At 38.7% G+C, this 18,916-nt stretch overlaps 1 protein-coding gene across 6 annotated transcripts in view; it reads right to left on the bottom strand.

Moving 5' to 3' along the window:
• LOC131431744 (klarsicht protein) overlaps positions 1 to 18,916 on the bottom strand; it is a 627,074-nt gene that overhangs the window by 502,589 nt on the left and 105,569 nt on the right. The window contains exon 3 of one of the 6 annotated variants that reach the window (XM_058597617.1): positions 13,314 to 13,458. The exons of the other annotated variants lie outside the window; for them this stretch is intronic. The gene's annotated coding sequence lies outside the window, so the exon portion shown is untranslated. The remainder of the gene's footprint in view (positions 1 to 13,313; positions 13,459 to 18,916) is intronic. 6 annotated transcript variants of the gene reach the window in all.

Raw genomic sequence — 18,916 nt, 5'->3', positions numbered from 1 at the left:
AGCTGATAAATGTGATCAATTTATCAATTAATCAAAATTTATCAATTAATCTTTAAATCCAACCATTAAGACTAAGAGTTTTCCAGATGTGTAAATAATACCCAATTTCAATTCTCCGAAATTCATATTTCATTTTAAGAATATTGATTAATTGATTAATATAAACCGAACATAGCGCAGAAAATCACAACACGTTATAAGTAATTCAGATAAGACTGAAAAAAGTCTAAATTAAATTTAAAAAATCCCATTTTCCTTCGCTTTTTCCCACTATCCGTTTGAGTAACGTTTTACGTCCACCGGTTCCAGAAGATTTATTACAAACCACAGTTACTGGACATAGTTTAGTTTCGACTTACTCTTGTTATTTGTTTAAATGCCATGCATCTTTCAATTGATATGATTTTTAAACAATATACCAAACGTACAAAATATATCAAATCAACATATATAACGATGCATTGGAATAAAGATTTTCAACGCTAATATGTTTATGAAAACCCATGATGCTATCGATAATTACCTTTAAATAAAAAGAAACGCATTCGAAAATTCAAAGCCGATAGCAATAAAGCTTTTGACCATTTCTTATCGAGTTTAGTCGTTTACGAGCTCGATTGTTTTGGTTTCATAATACCAAAACTTTTCGATAATCTAATACCTCTTCGAGTGAAGTCGAACGCAGCTCGATGATCGAGTTGGAAACGAGAACCATAATACGCAACATGGTCGATTCGAAAAAAATTGAATCGAATCGAGATACATAATGTCACCCCTGTTCAAGAGATTCTCTTGAAAACCTCAATGACTGAAAAAATCACTTCCGAGATATTCATTCATGAAAAATCCACAGCATCCACAAAATTCCGAACCCCGAAGTTCACAAGCGATTTTCTGCGTCAGTGAAACTCACATAAATGTCGCTGAAGAGATATTCGCATTTTTTTTTGTCGGCTGCATAACATGCTTTGTGATTGGTTTTATATTATCATTTTATCAGGTGTACAACTTTGCTTCCGCCGTTTTCCGATAGGTGGCTGTACCGGCTGAGGCTGGTCGAAATACATAGATGATAATGCCTTTAAAGTGAGTATGTACAGTGCCTAGCGAATTGTCATCGCCGTTTGAGTGAAAGTTGTTCTTGTTTTCGTATTATTCACGCTCGAAAATGTCTGTTTATGTGCCCAATTCTCGCCATTTGCGGAAAGTTTTACTTTTCTCTTACAATTCGAAAAAAAATGCAATTGAAGCGCATCGAATGCTTTCAGAAACTTACAGTGATGCTGCTCTGAGTAAAAGAACGTGGTTTCAACGTTTTAAAAATGGTGATTTCGATGTCGAAGACAAACATGATGGTGGAAGAGAAAAAACCTTCAAAGATGAATAACAATTTACTACGAGCTCTTAAAACCGGATGAAACCATCACAGGAGATCGCTACCGAACGCAACTGATGCGCCTTAGTCGCGCGCTAAAAGAAAAGCGGCCGCAGTATCAAGAGCAACTTGACAAAGTCATCCTCCGACACGACAATGCTCGGCCTCACGTCGCAAAAGTGGTCAAAAAGTACCTGGAAACGCTGAAATGGGAAGTCTTGCCCCAACCGCCGTATTACCCAGATGTCGCCCCTTCTGACTTCCACCTATTCCGTTCGATTACTTACGGCCTGGCAGATCAACATTTTCAATCCTTCGAAGAGTTGGAAAAATGGATTGCTTCATGGATAGCGTCAAAAGAGGACTTCTTTTTTCGAGCCGGGATCCGAGAATTGCCGGTAAGATGGAAGAAAGTTGTCGCTAACGACGGACAATACTTTGAATAATACATCTGTAAGCACTTTTTCGCAATAAAGCTTTAAATTTTGAAAAAAAACGGTGGAAGCAAGATTGTACACCTAATAACAATAAATTTTTTTCTGTCGTGAATATGACTTACTCTACTATTAACCCTACAAAGGAAAATGTAAAACTTCATCGTGAATACCTCTTGTTGTACTTGGCTCAACAACATATGTTTTGCCTTTCTCATATAGAAAGGCTATACAATCACTGCAAAAACCGACTTTTGAACCGAGGCCCGGACGGCCGAATGTCATATACCATTCGACTCAGCTCGACGAACTGAGCAAATGTCTGTGTGTGTTACAAATATTGTCACTCACTTTTCTCGGAGATGGCTTAACCGATTTTCACAAACTTAGATTCAAATGAAAGGTCTCATAGCCCCATACAAAGTTCTTGAATTTCATATGGATCCGACTTCCCGTTCCGGAGCTACAGGGTGATATGCACCAAAAATGTGAAAATAATGTCAACCTTTTTACTCGGAGATGGCAGAACCGATATTCACAAACTTAGATTCAAATGAAAGGCCATACGGTCCCATACAAAGTTCCAGAATTCTCTTTGGATACGACTTCCGGTTCGGGAATTACAGGGTGATATGCATAAAAAATGTGAAAATAATGTCACTCACTTTTCTCAGAGATTACTAAACCGATTTTCAAAATCTTAGATTTAAATGAAAGCTTTCATAGTCGCATACAGAATTCCTGAATATGATTTGGATCCGACTTTCGCTTCCGGAATTGCAGGGTGATATGCACCAAAAATAGGAAAATAACGTCACTCGCTTTTCTCGGAGATGGCTGAACCGATTTTCACAATCTTAGATTTAAATGAATGGTCTTGTGGTCCCATAAAAAAATCCTGAATATTATTTGGATCCGACTTCAGGTTCCGAAATTATGGGGTAAAATGTGCAAAAAATTGTGAGAATAAGTGCACTAACTTTTCTCAGAGATGGCAGAACCGAATTTCACAAACTTAGGTTCAAACGAAAGGTCTTGAGGTCCCATAAAAAATTACTGAATATTATTTGGATCCGACTTCAGGTTCCGAAATTATGGGGTAAAATGTGCAAAAAAAAAGAAAATATGTGTTCTAACTTTTCTCATAGATGGCGCGACCGATTTTCACAAACTTAGATTCAAATGAAAGGTCCTGTGGTCCCGTAATTCCTGAATTTCATGCGGATCCGACTTCCGGTTCCGGATATATAGAGTAAAGTGGGTTAAAAATTGTATACCATCACTGAAAATGGGGAAAACCTTAAAAAAAATTTCTAAATCGACCTCAAATCTTTTCCAATTGATAGTTTTTATCAGTAGACAGTCAAACAAACCGACTTCGGTTATGCTTTCAAGAATCGCAGAGAATTATTTAGAAGAATACCACAGTATTATGATAGTATGATTGATATGAGAAAGGCATTTCAATTTCATGTATGGAGTTTTAGACACAATATTAAATGTTCTTCCACGTAAATTTGCGTGAGCTGCGACGCTCCATCTATGTGCATTTAATAAGATGTAAAATCACAGGGATTTTTTTAAGTGTGTAGTTCTCCAGAGCCGTTCGTTCGTTCTTTTCATAGTTGGTTTAATTGTTCAAAGACTAAACGAGACCTTAGTTTTGTTAGGTTAAGTGAGAAAAACAAAAAAGATCCCACAAGTTAGAATTGAGGTTTCGAGATGAAGGTTTCTTATTAGAGAACTACCGTTCTCGAAAAAAAGAACTATTGCTCATTCATTCTTTCAAAAGAACTAGTTCTTTTGAACCGTTCGCGAACGAATTGTCCATCTCTAGATACACTCAGCATAGACGAATATATATCGCAAGACAAAAAAAAATCTCTCGGTTTGGAAAGGAAAAGAAGTGATTGAGGGCAAAATCAGGAGAACACGGTGGATGGGACAACAATTCGTAGCACAACTTGGCGCCTGTGCCGATTCCACTTGTTACTCGATGTGAGCCAACGAGGCAGTTTGGTTGTGCTTAGTCGTGGCACTATGTCGCACTGTATTCTTCGAACTGGCAACCCTGAATTGGTGGTAGAAACTATATCAGTTCCTGGAGTGCTCTTCCAAAGATAAAACCACACACCGAACATCCAGGGCACCTAAGTATGCGGTAAAGCTGGCGACAATCTCCCGTGAAAGATTCCAAGCGGAAGGTGCGCATCATGGCTAGGAACTCAAAACGAAAAGGGAAGAGCACGTAAACAAAAATAACAAACGTGGTGGATGTTTGTTTTAGTGACTGGCTTGGCTTGGCATCTCGGCGCCCGAGCACCGGATCAGAACGAACGAAGAGGCAGACAGGAACACCGGACGGAAAAGCAAAATAAATGACCTCTTAACGACGTGAAGAGTGAAATAAAGGAAATGCAAATAAATTATCAAGACTGAGTGAGTGAGTGAGTGACTGACTGGCTGGCTGGTTGGTTGGCTGGAGAAACATTCGTTAATCGTGCGGAGCCGATGGGGCGGTGAATGGGGGAGAATGCGCGTGCTGTTGATGACTTGGAAATATGAAGAGAATCTATTTTGGGAAGTTTATGAAGTGTCTGATGTGATTGCAGCACATTCCTTACTTACGATGATGCGATGTGTGAATGACAAACAAATACAATTTCGCAGCCATTTCCGAGAACGAGTCATGAGTAAGTTCGAGTCCGCAGCACCGTAAGTCAACCGACGGTTTATCTTATCTTGTATGCGTCGCAAGTCGGCACACAACATTCCTCTTTAGTAGCACCAGTAGATTGGTATGCAAACACCCAGCGCACTTATGGAGACTTCTTTCACTTGAGTTGAAAACAGAAAAAATCTAAACTATTTCGAATCTTAATTCGATCCGTACGAGAAACTATGTGCACTGGATACGAAATTGGACGCACTACCGTTCACTTTTAGCTATGCTTGGTCCGTAAGTGTCCATATATCTTCGCTTTTTACGCCGATCACGCCGAAGTTGCTGTTGCAGATTTAAACTGGTCAACATTGGCTGTGCAAACAACCGCTAGAAGATGGGAAGACGACTGGCAACTGTGCAAACCGTGTCGATGATGTGCAAAATACATTTTAATCATCCACTGGAAATTGACTCACCCCCCCCCCCCCCCCCCCCTCTCGTCTCTTGCCAGTGAAGTTCAAACATTGAGTTCATTTTTTTTTTCAAAACCGTTGCTCGAACATAAATCAACTAGAAAATCATTTGTTACGGGGGCTATTCGAGGATTCGAACCGGGAGTTTTTTTTGTGTTTGCGTGAGGCAGCAATCAACAAAACGCGCAACATCAATTGGCCCTGGCGGTCTTTTGATGTCACGGTGATGATGATGACGACGACGAAGACGACGACAGCCGCAGCGGTGAATATTTTATGTCTTGTGGTGAAACGATTAAAAACATTTTACACCCCGTGCTACCGGGTGCTGAAGATGTGCTGTTGCTGCCGAAAGATGCCCATAAAACTTTTCCTTTCGTTTCACCGGTGCTGAGGTGCAGAAGAGCGTTGGTGTCTCCTACACGGTACTTACTACATACTACTGTGTATGAGCATGAGGATGAAGATGGGGGAAGGCAGGGACGAACATCCATTGTGGGCATACGCACCGTGACGAATCGATCACCGCAAGCCACGCGCGCTAGTCCCAGGTAGTGAATAAGCGCCGGGCGGGAAAAAAAAAGCCGAGAGGAAAGCCGTCTATGGAATTTCCACGCTCGATTATTTCTCCTTTTTTTCTATCTATATTCCTTTCTCGACATCTTAACATCTTCACAGTGCGTTGGATGATGATGGTATCTGGGAAGGCAGTGGTGCCATCCTGAAGCTTACTCTCATGGATATGAAAAAAAAATCGTTTATCGTAGTGAACGATCGTTCACAAAACTGACATGTAATCAACTGATTCTCGTAAGTTACCAGCGATTTACAGGGACGTTTTCCGTCCAATGCGGAAATCACTCATTGAAAACGTGGTTTTCGAGGAGCAGTATCTTCAGCAACGTTAGTCAAAATGATAGGCGTCACCTTCAGGAAAGTTTTATTTATGTGAATAATCCCCCTAAAAGTGAGATAAAAATATCATTTTAGCTCAGGGCCAACATAAAGGTTAAGTAACTTCGACAAAGTTGTGCAGAAAGGAATTTAGAACAAATTTGCAGGAGGTACTTTTCCCGTAACTTGAGTTTTTTTGTAAGAAAACATATATATTTTCAATTGATATGAGTTTTTAATGTTTTACAAAGTTTTTCATTATTAAAAACTACACAACTTTTTCAAACATACTAAGCCGCTATCATTTCAGTTTAATGAAATAGAGTCATTTTCCATAGAGTCAACTCCAACTTGTCTATCATCGAAAGGCGCAGAAAGGTGCAGATGTGACCACTTACCACTACAAAAGAGCCTTAATACCGTGGTTGAATTACTCGTCTGCAGGCGAAATAAAGACTGTCCCAGAAAGTATGGACGCCCTTTGATTTCGCTGTAAATAATTCAAATTTTATTCGATATACTGATAATATTAGACTACAACAACAGAATATTATTCTCAGCATTTGCTACTTAGCCATTGTTGACTAGCTGGCGCACCTTCTTGCGAACGTTCCTCATTAAATTCCGTACAGACTTTTTCGCGACAAGTTTTGACACTTTTTTTTATCTTTTTCGGCTGCCGAGACATGTTTCCTAAGATGTGCCCCTTCGTTAATGCCAAAAATTCCTCAATTGGTCGAAGTTGTGGTGGATTCATGTCTTTTGGCACGAAAGTGACATTTTTGGTAGTATACCATTCTACCGTTGATTTCGAGTAGTGGCAAGAAGCAAGATCTTACCAAAAGACAACAAGATCCTTGTGGCTTCGAATCATGGATAAAAGTCGTTTTGTAAACATTCTTTGATGTATATTTCGCTGTTCATTGAAGCAATGGTGATGAAGGGTTCCGATATCTTACCGCAGCTACAAATTGCTTGCCAGACCATAGCTTTCTTACCAAATTTTTCGATTTCAATCGATGTCTCGGACTGGTTTAACACTTGCCCTTCTCGCACCGTATAATATTGTTGTTCCGGCAAGGATTTGTAATCGAGTTTCACGTAGGTTTCGTCGTCCATGATTATGCAGTTCAAATTTCCAGCAAGAATCGTATTGTACAGTTTTCGAACCCTCGGCCTGTTCGATGCTTCTTGTTTCGGACTACGTTTTGGTTGTTTCTGCTTCTTATAGATTCGAAGATTCAAACTTTCGTTAGCACGAAGAACATTTGACTTCGAAGTGCCCACTTTTTTGGCCACAGCCCGAATTGAAATCTCCTTCTTTTGCTCGAACGCCTTCAGTATACGTTTACCCAACTGAGGGTTAGCAGGACCATTTTTTCCGGACCGTTTTCGGTTTATCCTCAAAGGTGTTATCCTCACCGAACTTCCTGATTGCATTTCGCACGGCTTTTTCACTTACTCCTTCCATTTCTGCTATCTTTCACAGTGACAGTCCGCGTTCTGTGCACCATTTGAAGACACAATTTTTTGACGTTGTTCTGCTGAAAATCCACGCATTTCGAAACAAACTAATGAAAACGAGTAAACAACTGCACAAGTGGTTAGAGAAGAGTGTAAACAACAGGACGCAGCCTTAAAAATTGACAGATTCTGAACCATTGCGAAATGGCAGCGGTTTTTGGTTGCGTCCATACTTTCTGGGACAGTTTCTAGGAGTGCAGATATTAAATAAAAAGGCAGGTAGGTAATGGCAGACATAACAGGATGTCGTGAATACGAAAACAACTGACATGCTCCTTAACACTTCCGAATATCAATTAGTTGACCAACTGTATGAATTATGAAAGCATTCCCCTTTTTCACATTTTTCGCAAAAACAAAAAAGGCTTCACTTGATCTCGATCGCTGTGAATTTCATACAGCGAAAAGTGCACAAATCAAATCAAACAGATCTAGATTTGCACTAAACTGACGATTTTTACCTTCGATTTGCGAAGAAGAAATCCTAATAATTCTTCAGAAAACTTTTAGAGCCATTAGAACGGCTGACTTTGTGTGATGCTTTTCACCGTTGTCCTCTTTTCGTTGTTTTTGCATCAATGCAAACGACTGATCCAATTTTTGTTAAGAGGTTTCTATTTACGTGATTTCGTTTTTAGCTTTATCACTAATGGGCGGTCCTAACGGCTAAAAAATAGCCGCATACAGAATTTGAATGTCGATTATTTCATTTCGGATTTGCATAATTTATAATATAGCAATATGCTATAGGGATCCATTTCTAGCATTCAGAAGGGTCAAATTGTGGAACTCTCTGCGATATTAAGCACTGTTCGGAACATTTTTCTCGAACGATTTGTTGTACAGCAGCAGTTGTTTGTTCTCTTCTACAGAACGCGTTCTGATTGGCTGGTGTTGACATGGGTCAAATGAGACAGGTTTTTCAATAGTGTACTTTTGAAATACTTCAATGCTGTTGGTATACACGTTCAAGTTGAAAATTTTCGAATCTATTGGTAGTTAGATTATATAAATCCTTTCACAGAACACTGAGCTAAGAGCTTTAAAAATACGAGAAAGGCAAACGCGCCTTATGAATTGTCCTCTTTGATGCTCGTTTATACCAAACATTATTTGAGATTATGTCACACAATTGAATATTTTATCATAAAATTGTGATCATATTTCCGATGGCATGTAGCAAAAATTATGTTGATTCGTTAGATACAAGAGATATTCACGATCAAAAACTCATCACTCTCTCAGAGGGTACATTTTGAAAAGGCGCCCCATAGTTAAGTAAGTCGTATTCACGACAAAATAGTTCACACAATTCGTAATTCGTCGAACTCAACATATTTCAATTCACGATAGCATAGTTCATGAAATATCGACACAATCCAGATAATCATGAGCTAATTTTCCGACCGAAAGTAACCAGTTCTGGACGAATGTGGTAGTTCAAAATTCATCCTAAACGCACCAAATCATGCCGAATTGAGCACTATTACCAAGCAAAAGGTTTTAAAATGAATCGTTTATTTCAAATGCCAATAATTGAATCATGCATCACGATTTCCGAGTGAACATTCTATTGTTTTTGAGTCGGTCGCACCATCCTAATGCGAGTTCAACTTCGGATGTAACTCGAGTATTGGGTTCAACCCGAAAATTTTGATTTATTGTTCTTCTAAGAAATTGTAAGAGTTCCAACCTTCCGTATGAATTAAGAGAAAAATGGTATTTCTTTCAAAATCGGGAGTATCTACAAGTAAGTTATAATTCTTTTTATCCGAGATCATTATTCTATGGTAGAAAGAAGGTATAACGAACTTAATTAAAATTTGAAATTTTTCCCTGAACCATTACGAAAAAAATCTGGTTTTGGTTTTTCTAGAGAAGTAAGCCGATGTGCACATTGGCCATGTGGCTCCGGAAGGGCTATATCTGGGCAGCATGGTGGATGAGAAAATACTTTCCGTTATAGGGTATATTGGTAAGATTATGTGTGGGTCACACATTGGTGAGGAACAATATAAGTAATAGGGTAAAAATTCTTTTTTCGAAGTAGTTACCTTCGAAAACTTTTTAGTTTTTTCATCTTTCCACCACGTCACGAATTCACTATTTATGTTGAAAGAACTATTCATCTGTTGAAATGATCCATTCGTGAAGCCATTTTTTCCACATTTCATAATTAATAAGTTGCTCCTCAGCATTGGAAGGGGCCTGCTAGTGATAATCGGAAGGGGCCAAGTCCTAGGAGTATTACAGGTCGAGCAAAAGTTCCTATCTGAGATCAGAAATGATGATTTTGATCGCTTTCGCTGTGTGTATGGGTGTTTTCGTGCTTCGAAATGACTTTTTCAAGCATACAAAATTAAATTTCATCATTTGTTGTCGATAACGATTAGTGTTTACAGTTTCCCCTGTATGGGAAGCTCGCAGTACAAGACACCTTTTTAATACCACCAAATGTACAGCTAGTTTTCTTTTCAAATCGATTAGGTTTTGCAGTTGATATAAAGGGTGATTTTTTAAGAGCTTGAGAACTTTTTTAAACAATAAAACGCATAAAATTTGCAAAATCTCATCGGTTCTTTATTTTAAACGTTAGATTGGTACATGACATTTACTTTTTGAAGATAATTTCATTTAAATGTTGACCGCGGCTGCGTCTTAGGTGGTCCATTCGGAAAGTCCAATTTTGGGCAACTTTTTCGAGCATTTCGGCCGGAATAGCCCGAATTTCTTCGGAAATGTTGTCTTCCAAAGCTGGAATAGTTACTGGCTTATTTCTGTAGACTTTAGACTTGACGTAGCCCCACAAAAAATAGTCTAAAGGCGTCAAATCGCATGATCTTGGTGGCCAACTTACCGGTCCATTTTTTGAGATGAATTGTTCTCCGAAGTTTTCCCTCAAAATGGCCATAGAATCGCGAGCTGTGTGGCATGTAGCGCCATCTTGTTGAAACCACATGTCTACCAAGTTCAGTTCTTCCATTTTTGGCAACAAAAAGTTTGTTAGCATCGAACGATAGCGATCGCCATTCACTGTAACGTTGCGTCCAACAGCATCTTTGAAAAAATACGGTCCAATGATTCCACCAGCGTACAAACCACACCAAACAGTGCATTTTTCGGGATGCATGGGCAGTTCTTGAACGGCTTCTGGTTGCTCTTCACTCCAAATGCGGCAATTTTGCTTATTTACGTAGCCATTCAACCAGAAATGAGCCTCATCGCTGAACAAAATTTGTCGATAAAAAAGCGGATTTTCTGCCAACTTTTCTAGGGCCCATTCACTGAAAATTCGACGTTGTGGCAGATCGTTCGGCTTCAGTTCTTGCAGGAGCTGTATTTTATACGGTTTTACACCAAGATCTTTGCGTAAAATCTTCCATGTGGTCGAATAACACAAACCCAATTGCTGCGAACGGCGACGAATAGACATTTCACGGTCTTCAGCAACACTCTCAGAAACAGACGCAATATTCTCTTCTGTACGCACTGTACGCATTCGTGTGGTTGGTTTAATGTCCAATAAAGTAAACTGAGTGCGAAACTTGGTCACAATCGCATTAATTGTTTGCTCACTTGGTCGATTACGTAGACCATAAATCGGGCGTAAAGCGCGAAACACATTTCGAACCGAACACTGATTTTGGTAATAAAATTCAATGATTTGCAAGCGTTGCTCGTTAGTAAGTCTATTCATGATGAAATGTCAGAGCATACTGAGCAAATAATAATGCATGAAAATCATAACCTCAAAAAATCTGAGCAAATACTAATGCATGAAAATCCTAACCTCAAAAAAATCACCTTTTAGATGGTTGACCAGGGCCGACCCATGCACTAAGGAATAAATCAATTTTTCACCTCCAGGAACGATTCGGTGCAGAAAATCTTTTTGTTTCATGCCGAGCAAAATTTCGCTCATCGCTTTTCATATTTCCTGCCGTCTATCATTCAGCTCGGGGAGAACCCATTTTCCCACCTTCTGAATAATTCTTATGATGATTAAAAATGAACTGATGTTCAACATCTCAGCCATTTGTAAAAACAAGTTTGATTTTTTAACAAATCTGCAAATTAGAATACTTCGAAGACTTGAACTTTATAGATCGTCAGTCATCACTTAACGGTTTGAAATTCTTAGAACATCCATCTTTCTCTACGAACACGCATTATATTTTCAGCAGACTAATTTGCACACTAGCATTATCCACACTTATGAAGGATATAATTAGTAATCGTAGCTGTAAGCTTACAGTGTGACTATTATTAATATTTTATGGAGACACGAATAATGAAGGACACAAATATTAAGTATTGGTAGTACAAATCAACTTGGTCCACTTTTTGGTGGGGTCAAAAATGCATTTATTTCAAAATAAACAGAATTGAAAGATTATTAAAGAGTCGTGAAAAAAAATTTTAAAACACTCAAGTGGGACATTTTCTTGCACACGCCATATTCTCCTGACGTTGCTCCTTCTGATTACTGCTTGTTTCGACGGATGCAGCACGATCGGGCAGGTCATTACTTCTTTCGCAGAAAATCAAACTCAAATCACCTCAAAAGACGAGACATTTGTTCGATATTGAATTCAAAAATTGCCTGAGAGGTGGTAGAAAACAGTAACTAGCGAAAGACGATTTAAAGAAGTATCGTCCATCGCTAGTTACTAGTTTCTACCACTTCTCAGACTATTTTTGAATTAAATCTCGAAAAAATGACTCGTCTTTTAAGGTTATTTAAGTTTGATTTGTGTAAGAGAAGTGAACCGATGACCTGTCAGATCGTGCTGCACCCGTCGGAACAACCAGTAATCAGAAGGAGCAATGTCAGGAGAATATGGCGGGTGAGGCAAAATTCTCCCACTTAAGTATTTTCAAATATTTTTTCACGAATTTTGCGACATGCGTTGTCGTGCAGGAGAATAACTGTCTTTGCTTGTATTCCGGCCGTTCTTCTTGTAGTGCACGGATCAAACGCATCAATTGCAGCATATCCTGATCGTTCGCTAATACTTCAAGGTATTAGAAGGAGATATTAAGGAGTGTATCAAAAAGTAGTTAGCAACATTGATTATTGAATAAAAAAGCGAAAAAAACATATTTTGACATCAGTTTTCGATATATTGTAGAAAAATTACATTTTTATGCATTTCACTGATTATATTGAAGAAAATCATAGTTTCTGTGAAACGCTCGCACTTTGGACTTGACATTCTTCATTAAATTCTGCACAGTTACTTTTGTGACTTTCCTGGTGACAGCTGTCCAGTTTTTTTAACTCCTGCATGTTTTGGGACACTGTACCTTCCTTCCGAAAGTGCCGCTTGACAATTACCCAATACCTTTCAATTAGCCGAAGATCCGGGCAGTTCGGTGGGTTGATGTCCTTTTCCACGAATTGTACATTATTTTTTTGACAACCACTGTAGAACGGAGTTGGCGTAGTGGGCTGAAGCCAAATCCGGCCAGAAGAGAGGAGGAGCCTTAAGCTTTCTGTACAGTGGGAGCATTCTCTTCTTCAAACATTCTTCCGTAATTTCCTCGTGTCTAACTCAGAAAGAATATTATTTTGATTGAACTAGCAAGGTTGATAAGTTACTGTATTAACTATTAAACATCAAAGCATTTGCTTTGGGGTATCTAACGGCAATTTTTTGCGTAACTTCTCCTTAATACAAAGAAACCTAGCTTTAAGTGGACCGGAAAAAGAGGCGTCATTTGAGAAATTAGGCCTTCAAAACATTACATCGTATGTGGGATTAGGTCGTTTCTGTTTTTTTCTGTTTGTATTCACTAAGAACAGACTTCTTTTCAGAACAAAAGATCAAATTCAACAATGGAATGGAGTGTTAATACTGCTTTGCGATGCATCATGAATGGTGAATTATTATAGAAATAGAAATTATTGAATACGACGCAGTACCGGACAGAGGAGTGGAACTTACCTATCTAAAGTACTTCACGCAGGGTTGTTGATTGATAGAAATATAGATTAAATCACACATCACAACAGTAGCAATTTATCATCGTTGGTAATTATTTCAGGTGCGTAACGAATCCAATCGGTATTGTTGACTGTTCATATCGTATCTGAAAGAATTACCGATAAGCAATTTGCGGTGAAATGGTTTCTAAAAATAGCATTCGTTTATGCGGTAGACGCAAGGAACACTAGACGTACTGAGCGAATTGTGAATCAAACTGTTAATTTTATACCCATCAAGTAGAACAGAATAGTGAAAATGTCATGTAAAATTGTGTTTACAGTTTGAGTGAGTGAGTGTTTCGCAATCAAAATCTGTCACTAGAAAATTAATTTGACGTAGTTACGTTGGAAGCTTAAATAGTTAAAACATCCGCCCTTTGCGAAACTCAGGAAATTAGTCGAATCAAACTGACAACTCTGCCAAGCAAGTACTCACAGTACACAGTTCAATTGCTAGGCAAGTAGCAAATTCTCTTAGGCATTTGCACTATTTGCAGTGTGCCGCCGTGTGTGACTCTCCGTAAATCGTTTTATTTTTGTTTAGGCAGCGAGACGACGCAAAATTATCCAGCCCCTCCCTCTCTGCCGATGCATTTTTCCTCCCGTCGAAGAAAACACCGAAGACGCCCCAGACACCCAAGCAATTTGCGTTTGAACGCTTTGAAAAATGATTATGGATGCGCTTTACATGCATTTTACATATGTTCCGCATCTTGGCGTGCATATCGATCAAAGTGAAATGATGGATGGAGTGGCGTAATTTTTCCATCGAGATTGCACCACACACGTAGGACTGTGGCTGAGGACTCGCTAATCGCCATAACACAATAATGAGGTTATCTTTTCATGGTGCGCGCTGGGAAAGCGGACGGACGGGGTTTCGAAGGTAAATTCGTTCGACAATGAACAAAAAAAAACAGACGACTCAAATTTCCCTTCTTTTCACTAGTTTTTTTCTGTGTTTTTTTTTTTTGTTTTTGCCACCACGCTGAGAGCCAGACTGTAATTTTCGGCTGAAGAGGATAGGGTTTTGTAACGAATTCCGAAACTTCACTTTCAAACGAAATAACAACAAGCTGGGTCTGGATTCTGCTGCTGCTATATTTGTGGGAGCTCTGACATGGACAAAACGAAAGAATTCCGATTCGGAGCGGGCTCTAATCGTATGGAACGCGAAAAAAAACCGCCCGAGCTATCGAGAAACGTCTTTTTCCCCTTCATTTCCAATTGAAAGCTAAAACTATGCCAACGGAATCCAGTGGACCGAACCGAGGGCCCAAAACAAAAACCATGCCCCAGCGTGTGTTTGGGGGGCGCACTAGCAGTTACACACGCACATACCTACACTAAAGTAGTTGTTGGCACTTGGCTCGGAATGTTTCGCTACTGGCTGTGATCTACTAACATAGAAACGGTGTCTTAATTGAAACTTCCAACCGACCGGACGATGGCGAACGAACTGACCAAAACGGTTGGCGATATACAGCCGGAGAAAAAAAAACGAAATCAAAAGTGATTCGGTGGTGACCTGGTGTTACCAACCGGTGTACCGAGGGTTGAGAAATAGTTAAGAACCAGCTGGCATTGGTCTCAGGTGTTGTAGGCGGATGTGAGACTTAATTTTTGTCTCTGAAGCGACAAAAGAGTATTTGTTCGTGTCTAACGCCAATGGAGGTTTGAAAAATAAATAAATCCAGTAATCGAACTGAGGGCCATTCCAATCGAAATAAAAACATGCACAAATAATCGAAAAAATACTTATTAATTTCTCAACATACACCATCTGTCTTTACTTCTCCAGAGTAGCTCAATTGGTAGAGCATTTCCACAGAGGGGATGAACTAGGCAGATTCGAGTGTTGGCGCTCTGAGGTTCGGGTCCCCTTTTTACTTTAATTCTGTTCTTCATTAGAATTTTTATTTGAACTTTTAGTTCACATTCCCGAAGATGGTGAAAAGCATCTCCAAGGTAGCCCAATTGGTTGAGCAGTTCCAACGTCTAGACAATTTTAGCAGATTTCAGTGCTCAGTGATACAGAGGTTTTTCTTTAAACTAACTATTTATTGCAATATACGTTAAATTTAAATTGTTGAGATTCAGGTTGGATATCCTCTTCATGGTGAAACAACAAAATAATAAATAGTTAAGAACCAGCTGGCATTGGTCTCAGGTGTTGTAGGCGGATGTGAGACTTAATTTTTGTCTCTAAAGCGACAAAGGAGTATTTTTTCGTGTCTAACGACAATGAAGGTTTGAAAAAAAAAATAAATCCGGTAATCGAACTGAGGGCCATTCCAATCGAAAAAAAAACATGCATAAATAATTGGAAAGAAACTCTTAATAATTTCTCAACATACACCATCTGTCTTTACTTCTCCAGAGTAGCTCAGTTGGTGAAGCATTTCCACAGAGGGGATGAACTAGGCAGATTCGAGTGTTGGCGCTCTGAGGTTTGGCTACCGTTTCATACTACTTCCTTCCGTTCTTTATTAGAATTTTTTGTTAAACATCTCCGAAAATAGTGAAAAGCATCTCCAGAGTAGCTCATTTGGTACAGCAGTTTCACCGTTTGGACACATTTTGCCGTTTCTAGTGCTGGGATTCTGAGGTTTTTTTCGTGAATACGACTTACTTTACTATGGGGTGCCTTTTCAAAATTAGCCATATGGAAGAATGGGCAGAACTTAATCGTTAATATCTTGACTTGTATTAATGGTAGTAACATAATTCTTTCACTATTTCATCAAAAATATGATCAGGAATTTAGGATAACATTTTGAACAGTTTGCGATAACCACAAACAACTCAAAAATAATGTTTTCTTAAAATTTGAAAACAACGCGGAAAACTCTACTTTCGCTTGGGTTTTTCGCGCAAGGACGACGATTTTGAGGTAGTCAGGCACATATCTTCGACTGAATGCGTATAAAAGAGGGGCCCGTGGTCGAAAAGCGATCATTTCTTTTCGTGCGTTAGGTGGAAGCAAACGTCGTGGGAGTGGAATCATAAACCAGCAGCGACGGAGAATGCACCTTCTGCGTGGTTAAAACCTCAAACGCTCAGGTCGCATCTCTCATTCGCTTGCTGGCCATCAATGCGTGCTGGAACTGGATTCTGGAACTGTATTCCGGAACTGATTTGAGTTTGGAAATTGCAGTTCTAGAATTGAAACTGGATTCTGAGTCTGTTATTGGATCTAAGTTTAGGTCTTGAACTCAGGATCCGGTTCTCTATTCCAGACTTCTATTCGGTTCTTTTTAAAACCATAATAATACTCCTAAAGAATTATGTGGAATTTACTTTACTGCACCTCTATACAACCCATTTTTTATTCATGGCGTAAAAAAAGAACAACGCTTTCATAAAAGGTTCTTTTCAGAGCCACCATTATTTTATTATAAAGAACTATAGTGCTTATTTCATAATATTTAATTGCGTTTCAGAATGTTTAATGTAACTAATCCGTAATTTAGTCTAGGCGCATCGTTTAGAATTCTAGTAATGAAAGAGGGGAAAGTTGCACAATTCAAACAATCGATCAACTACCAATTCGAATTCGGAAGTATAAATAAAGCGTGTCATATTCGTATTCACGACATCCAGTTATGTCTCTGACATTACACAACCGTACTTTTTTAATGAACTATTGATTGCAATATAAGTTAAATTTGAAAGCATTGTTCTGGAGTTAACCTATTCATGATGGTTTGTCGAACAATACTGAGTAGTGACGCCGCTTTACACTGTCAAAAAAACTTACAGACAATAGAGTAATTACTATTGAAAAAAAAACAAACCTCCTATAAAACACCATATTACATGATTTAGTTATCATTAAGACTTCATTTACTTTTGTCGGAACTTGCTTATAATATTCAGAATTTTATTTTGGTTATCCTTTGAAGTGTTTTCTCCCTGGTGACCAAACTTAGAACTGCAATAATAATAATAATAGTTTCTTCTTAAGACAGATTCTGATTCTGGGATTCTGAAGTTTTGTAACCTGTTTCACACTATTCTAGTCCTTTACAAGAACTTCCAGCTAAACTTAGTTAACATCACCGAAGATCTCCCAAAATTGAACTACGTGATGTTAGTTCAGATAACTTTATTGATTTAATTTCACCCAAATTTGTCACATTATTGTGTTTCAATAAAAAAAATACTACATCCAAAAGGTAGCATTTGTGTTTAATCAAAAATAAAGTACCGTCCGCCGAAAACCTTAGCTGCATACAGTTTCAGTGAGTGACTGCACATTGCATTTCAATGTTTTCCACATTGCTCTATTTAAAGTTATTTTACACAAAAGAAACGATTCACTTGAGGTGCGCTAATGTTTAAGCTTCACATACACTACGGAAGGACGACGACTCACCAAACTCTTCTGTAGATGGCACGGTGTTGGTGATTCGGATGATGATTATGGCCTGGGATTCGTACTGAGCAAACGATGCGACCATGGAATATGATCTATTAACTAATGTTCGTAAAAATTTCGACTGTTCCGTTGCACAAAAAAATTAATAAACTCTGTCAACGTTGTTTATAAATTAATAATTTGTTCTTAAGACAGTTTCGGATTGTTGGATTCCAGTGGCGTCTCGTCATCAGGTGCACCTCGTGCACTGCACAACCGGTCGAACTGAAGAAATGAACTGCGTGCCCAACCCCATCTAAATTCAATTATTTTTTTGGAATCTTTATTTATTGGATGAAAGCAGGTTGGATCGCACCGAAATTGCGTGTATTTACACGCACCTTATATACATCAGACATACAATTTCAAGTATCTGTTGTCCCTGTGTTAGTGCATTTTCCGTGCACATGAGTTACTGCACGGATTCAAGAAGAGAAAGAATTATTCAACTCAGCTCTGAGATTTTTTGTTTAATAAAATATCCCATCCCATATCGAAAAACACAAGCGAATCTCCATTCTTCAATCTTCAGTTTTCACTTACAACGAACTGTTACATCTGCTATCATACTACATAAGCACTAATCAGTGCACAACTAGTCAATTTTGTCACGAGACGCCACTGTGGGATTCTGAAGTTTTGTAACAGTACACTGTTTTAGTCGTTCACTAGAACTTTTAGTTGAACTCCGAAGACCTACCAAAATTGAACTACGTGATGTTAATTCAGATAACTTTATTGATTTAATTTAACCCAAACATTTTCAAACGATCGCGTTTTAGTGAAATACTACGTCCTGAAAGGTTGCATTTGTGTTTGACCAAAAATAAAGTACCTTCCGCCGAAAATCTTAGTTACATACAGCTTCAGTGAGTGACTTCACAATGCATGTTGTTTTCTCAATTTTATATTATTTTACACAAAAAAAAACTATTCACTTGAGGAGCAGTGCGCTAACACACTGTCAAATTAGTGATAACTAATGCCGATCGTCCGCATCTACACCGTTCACAAAGAATGATGAAGGACACGGAAGGAAAAGAAAATGTAGAAGCTTCACCTACTTTACGAAAGGACGACCACTCATCAGACTCCTGCGTAGATGTCACGGAGTCGGTGATTCGGACGGGTATAAAGACTGT

Source organism: Malaya genurostris, chromosome 2 (assembly GCF_030247185.1).
Source record: "Malaya genurostris strain Urasoe2022 chromosome 2, Malgen_1.1, whole genome shotgun sequence".
Taxonomy (NCBI): domain Eukaryota; kingdom Metazoa; phylum Arthropoda; class Insecta; order Diptera; family Culicidae; genus Malaya; species Malaya genurostris.
This window is presented reverse-complemented; position numbering and strand designations above follow the sequence as displayed.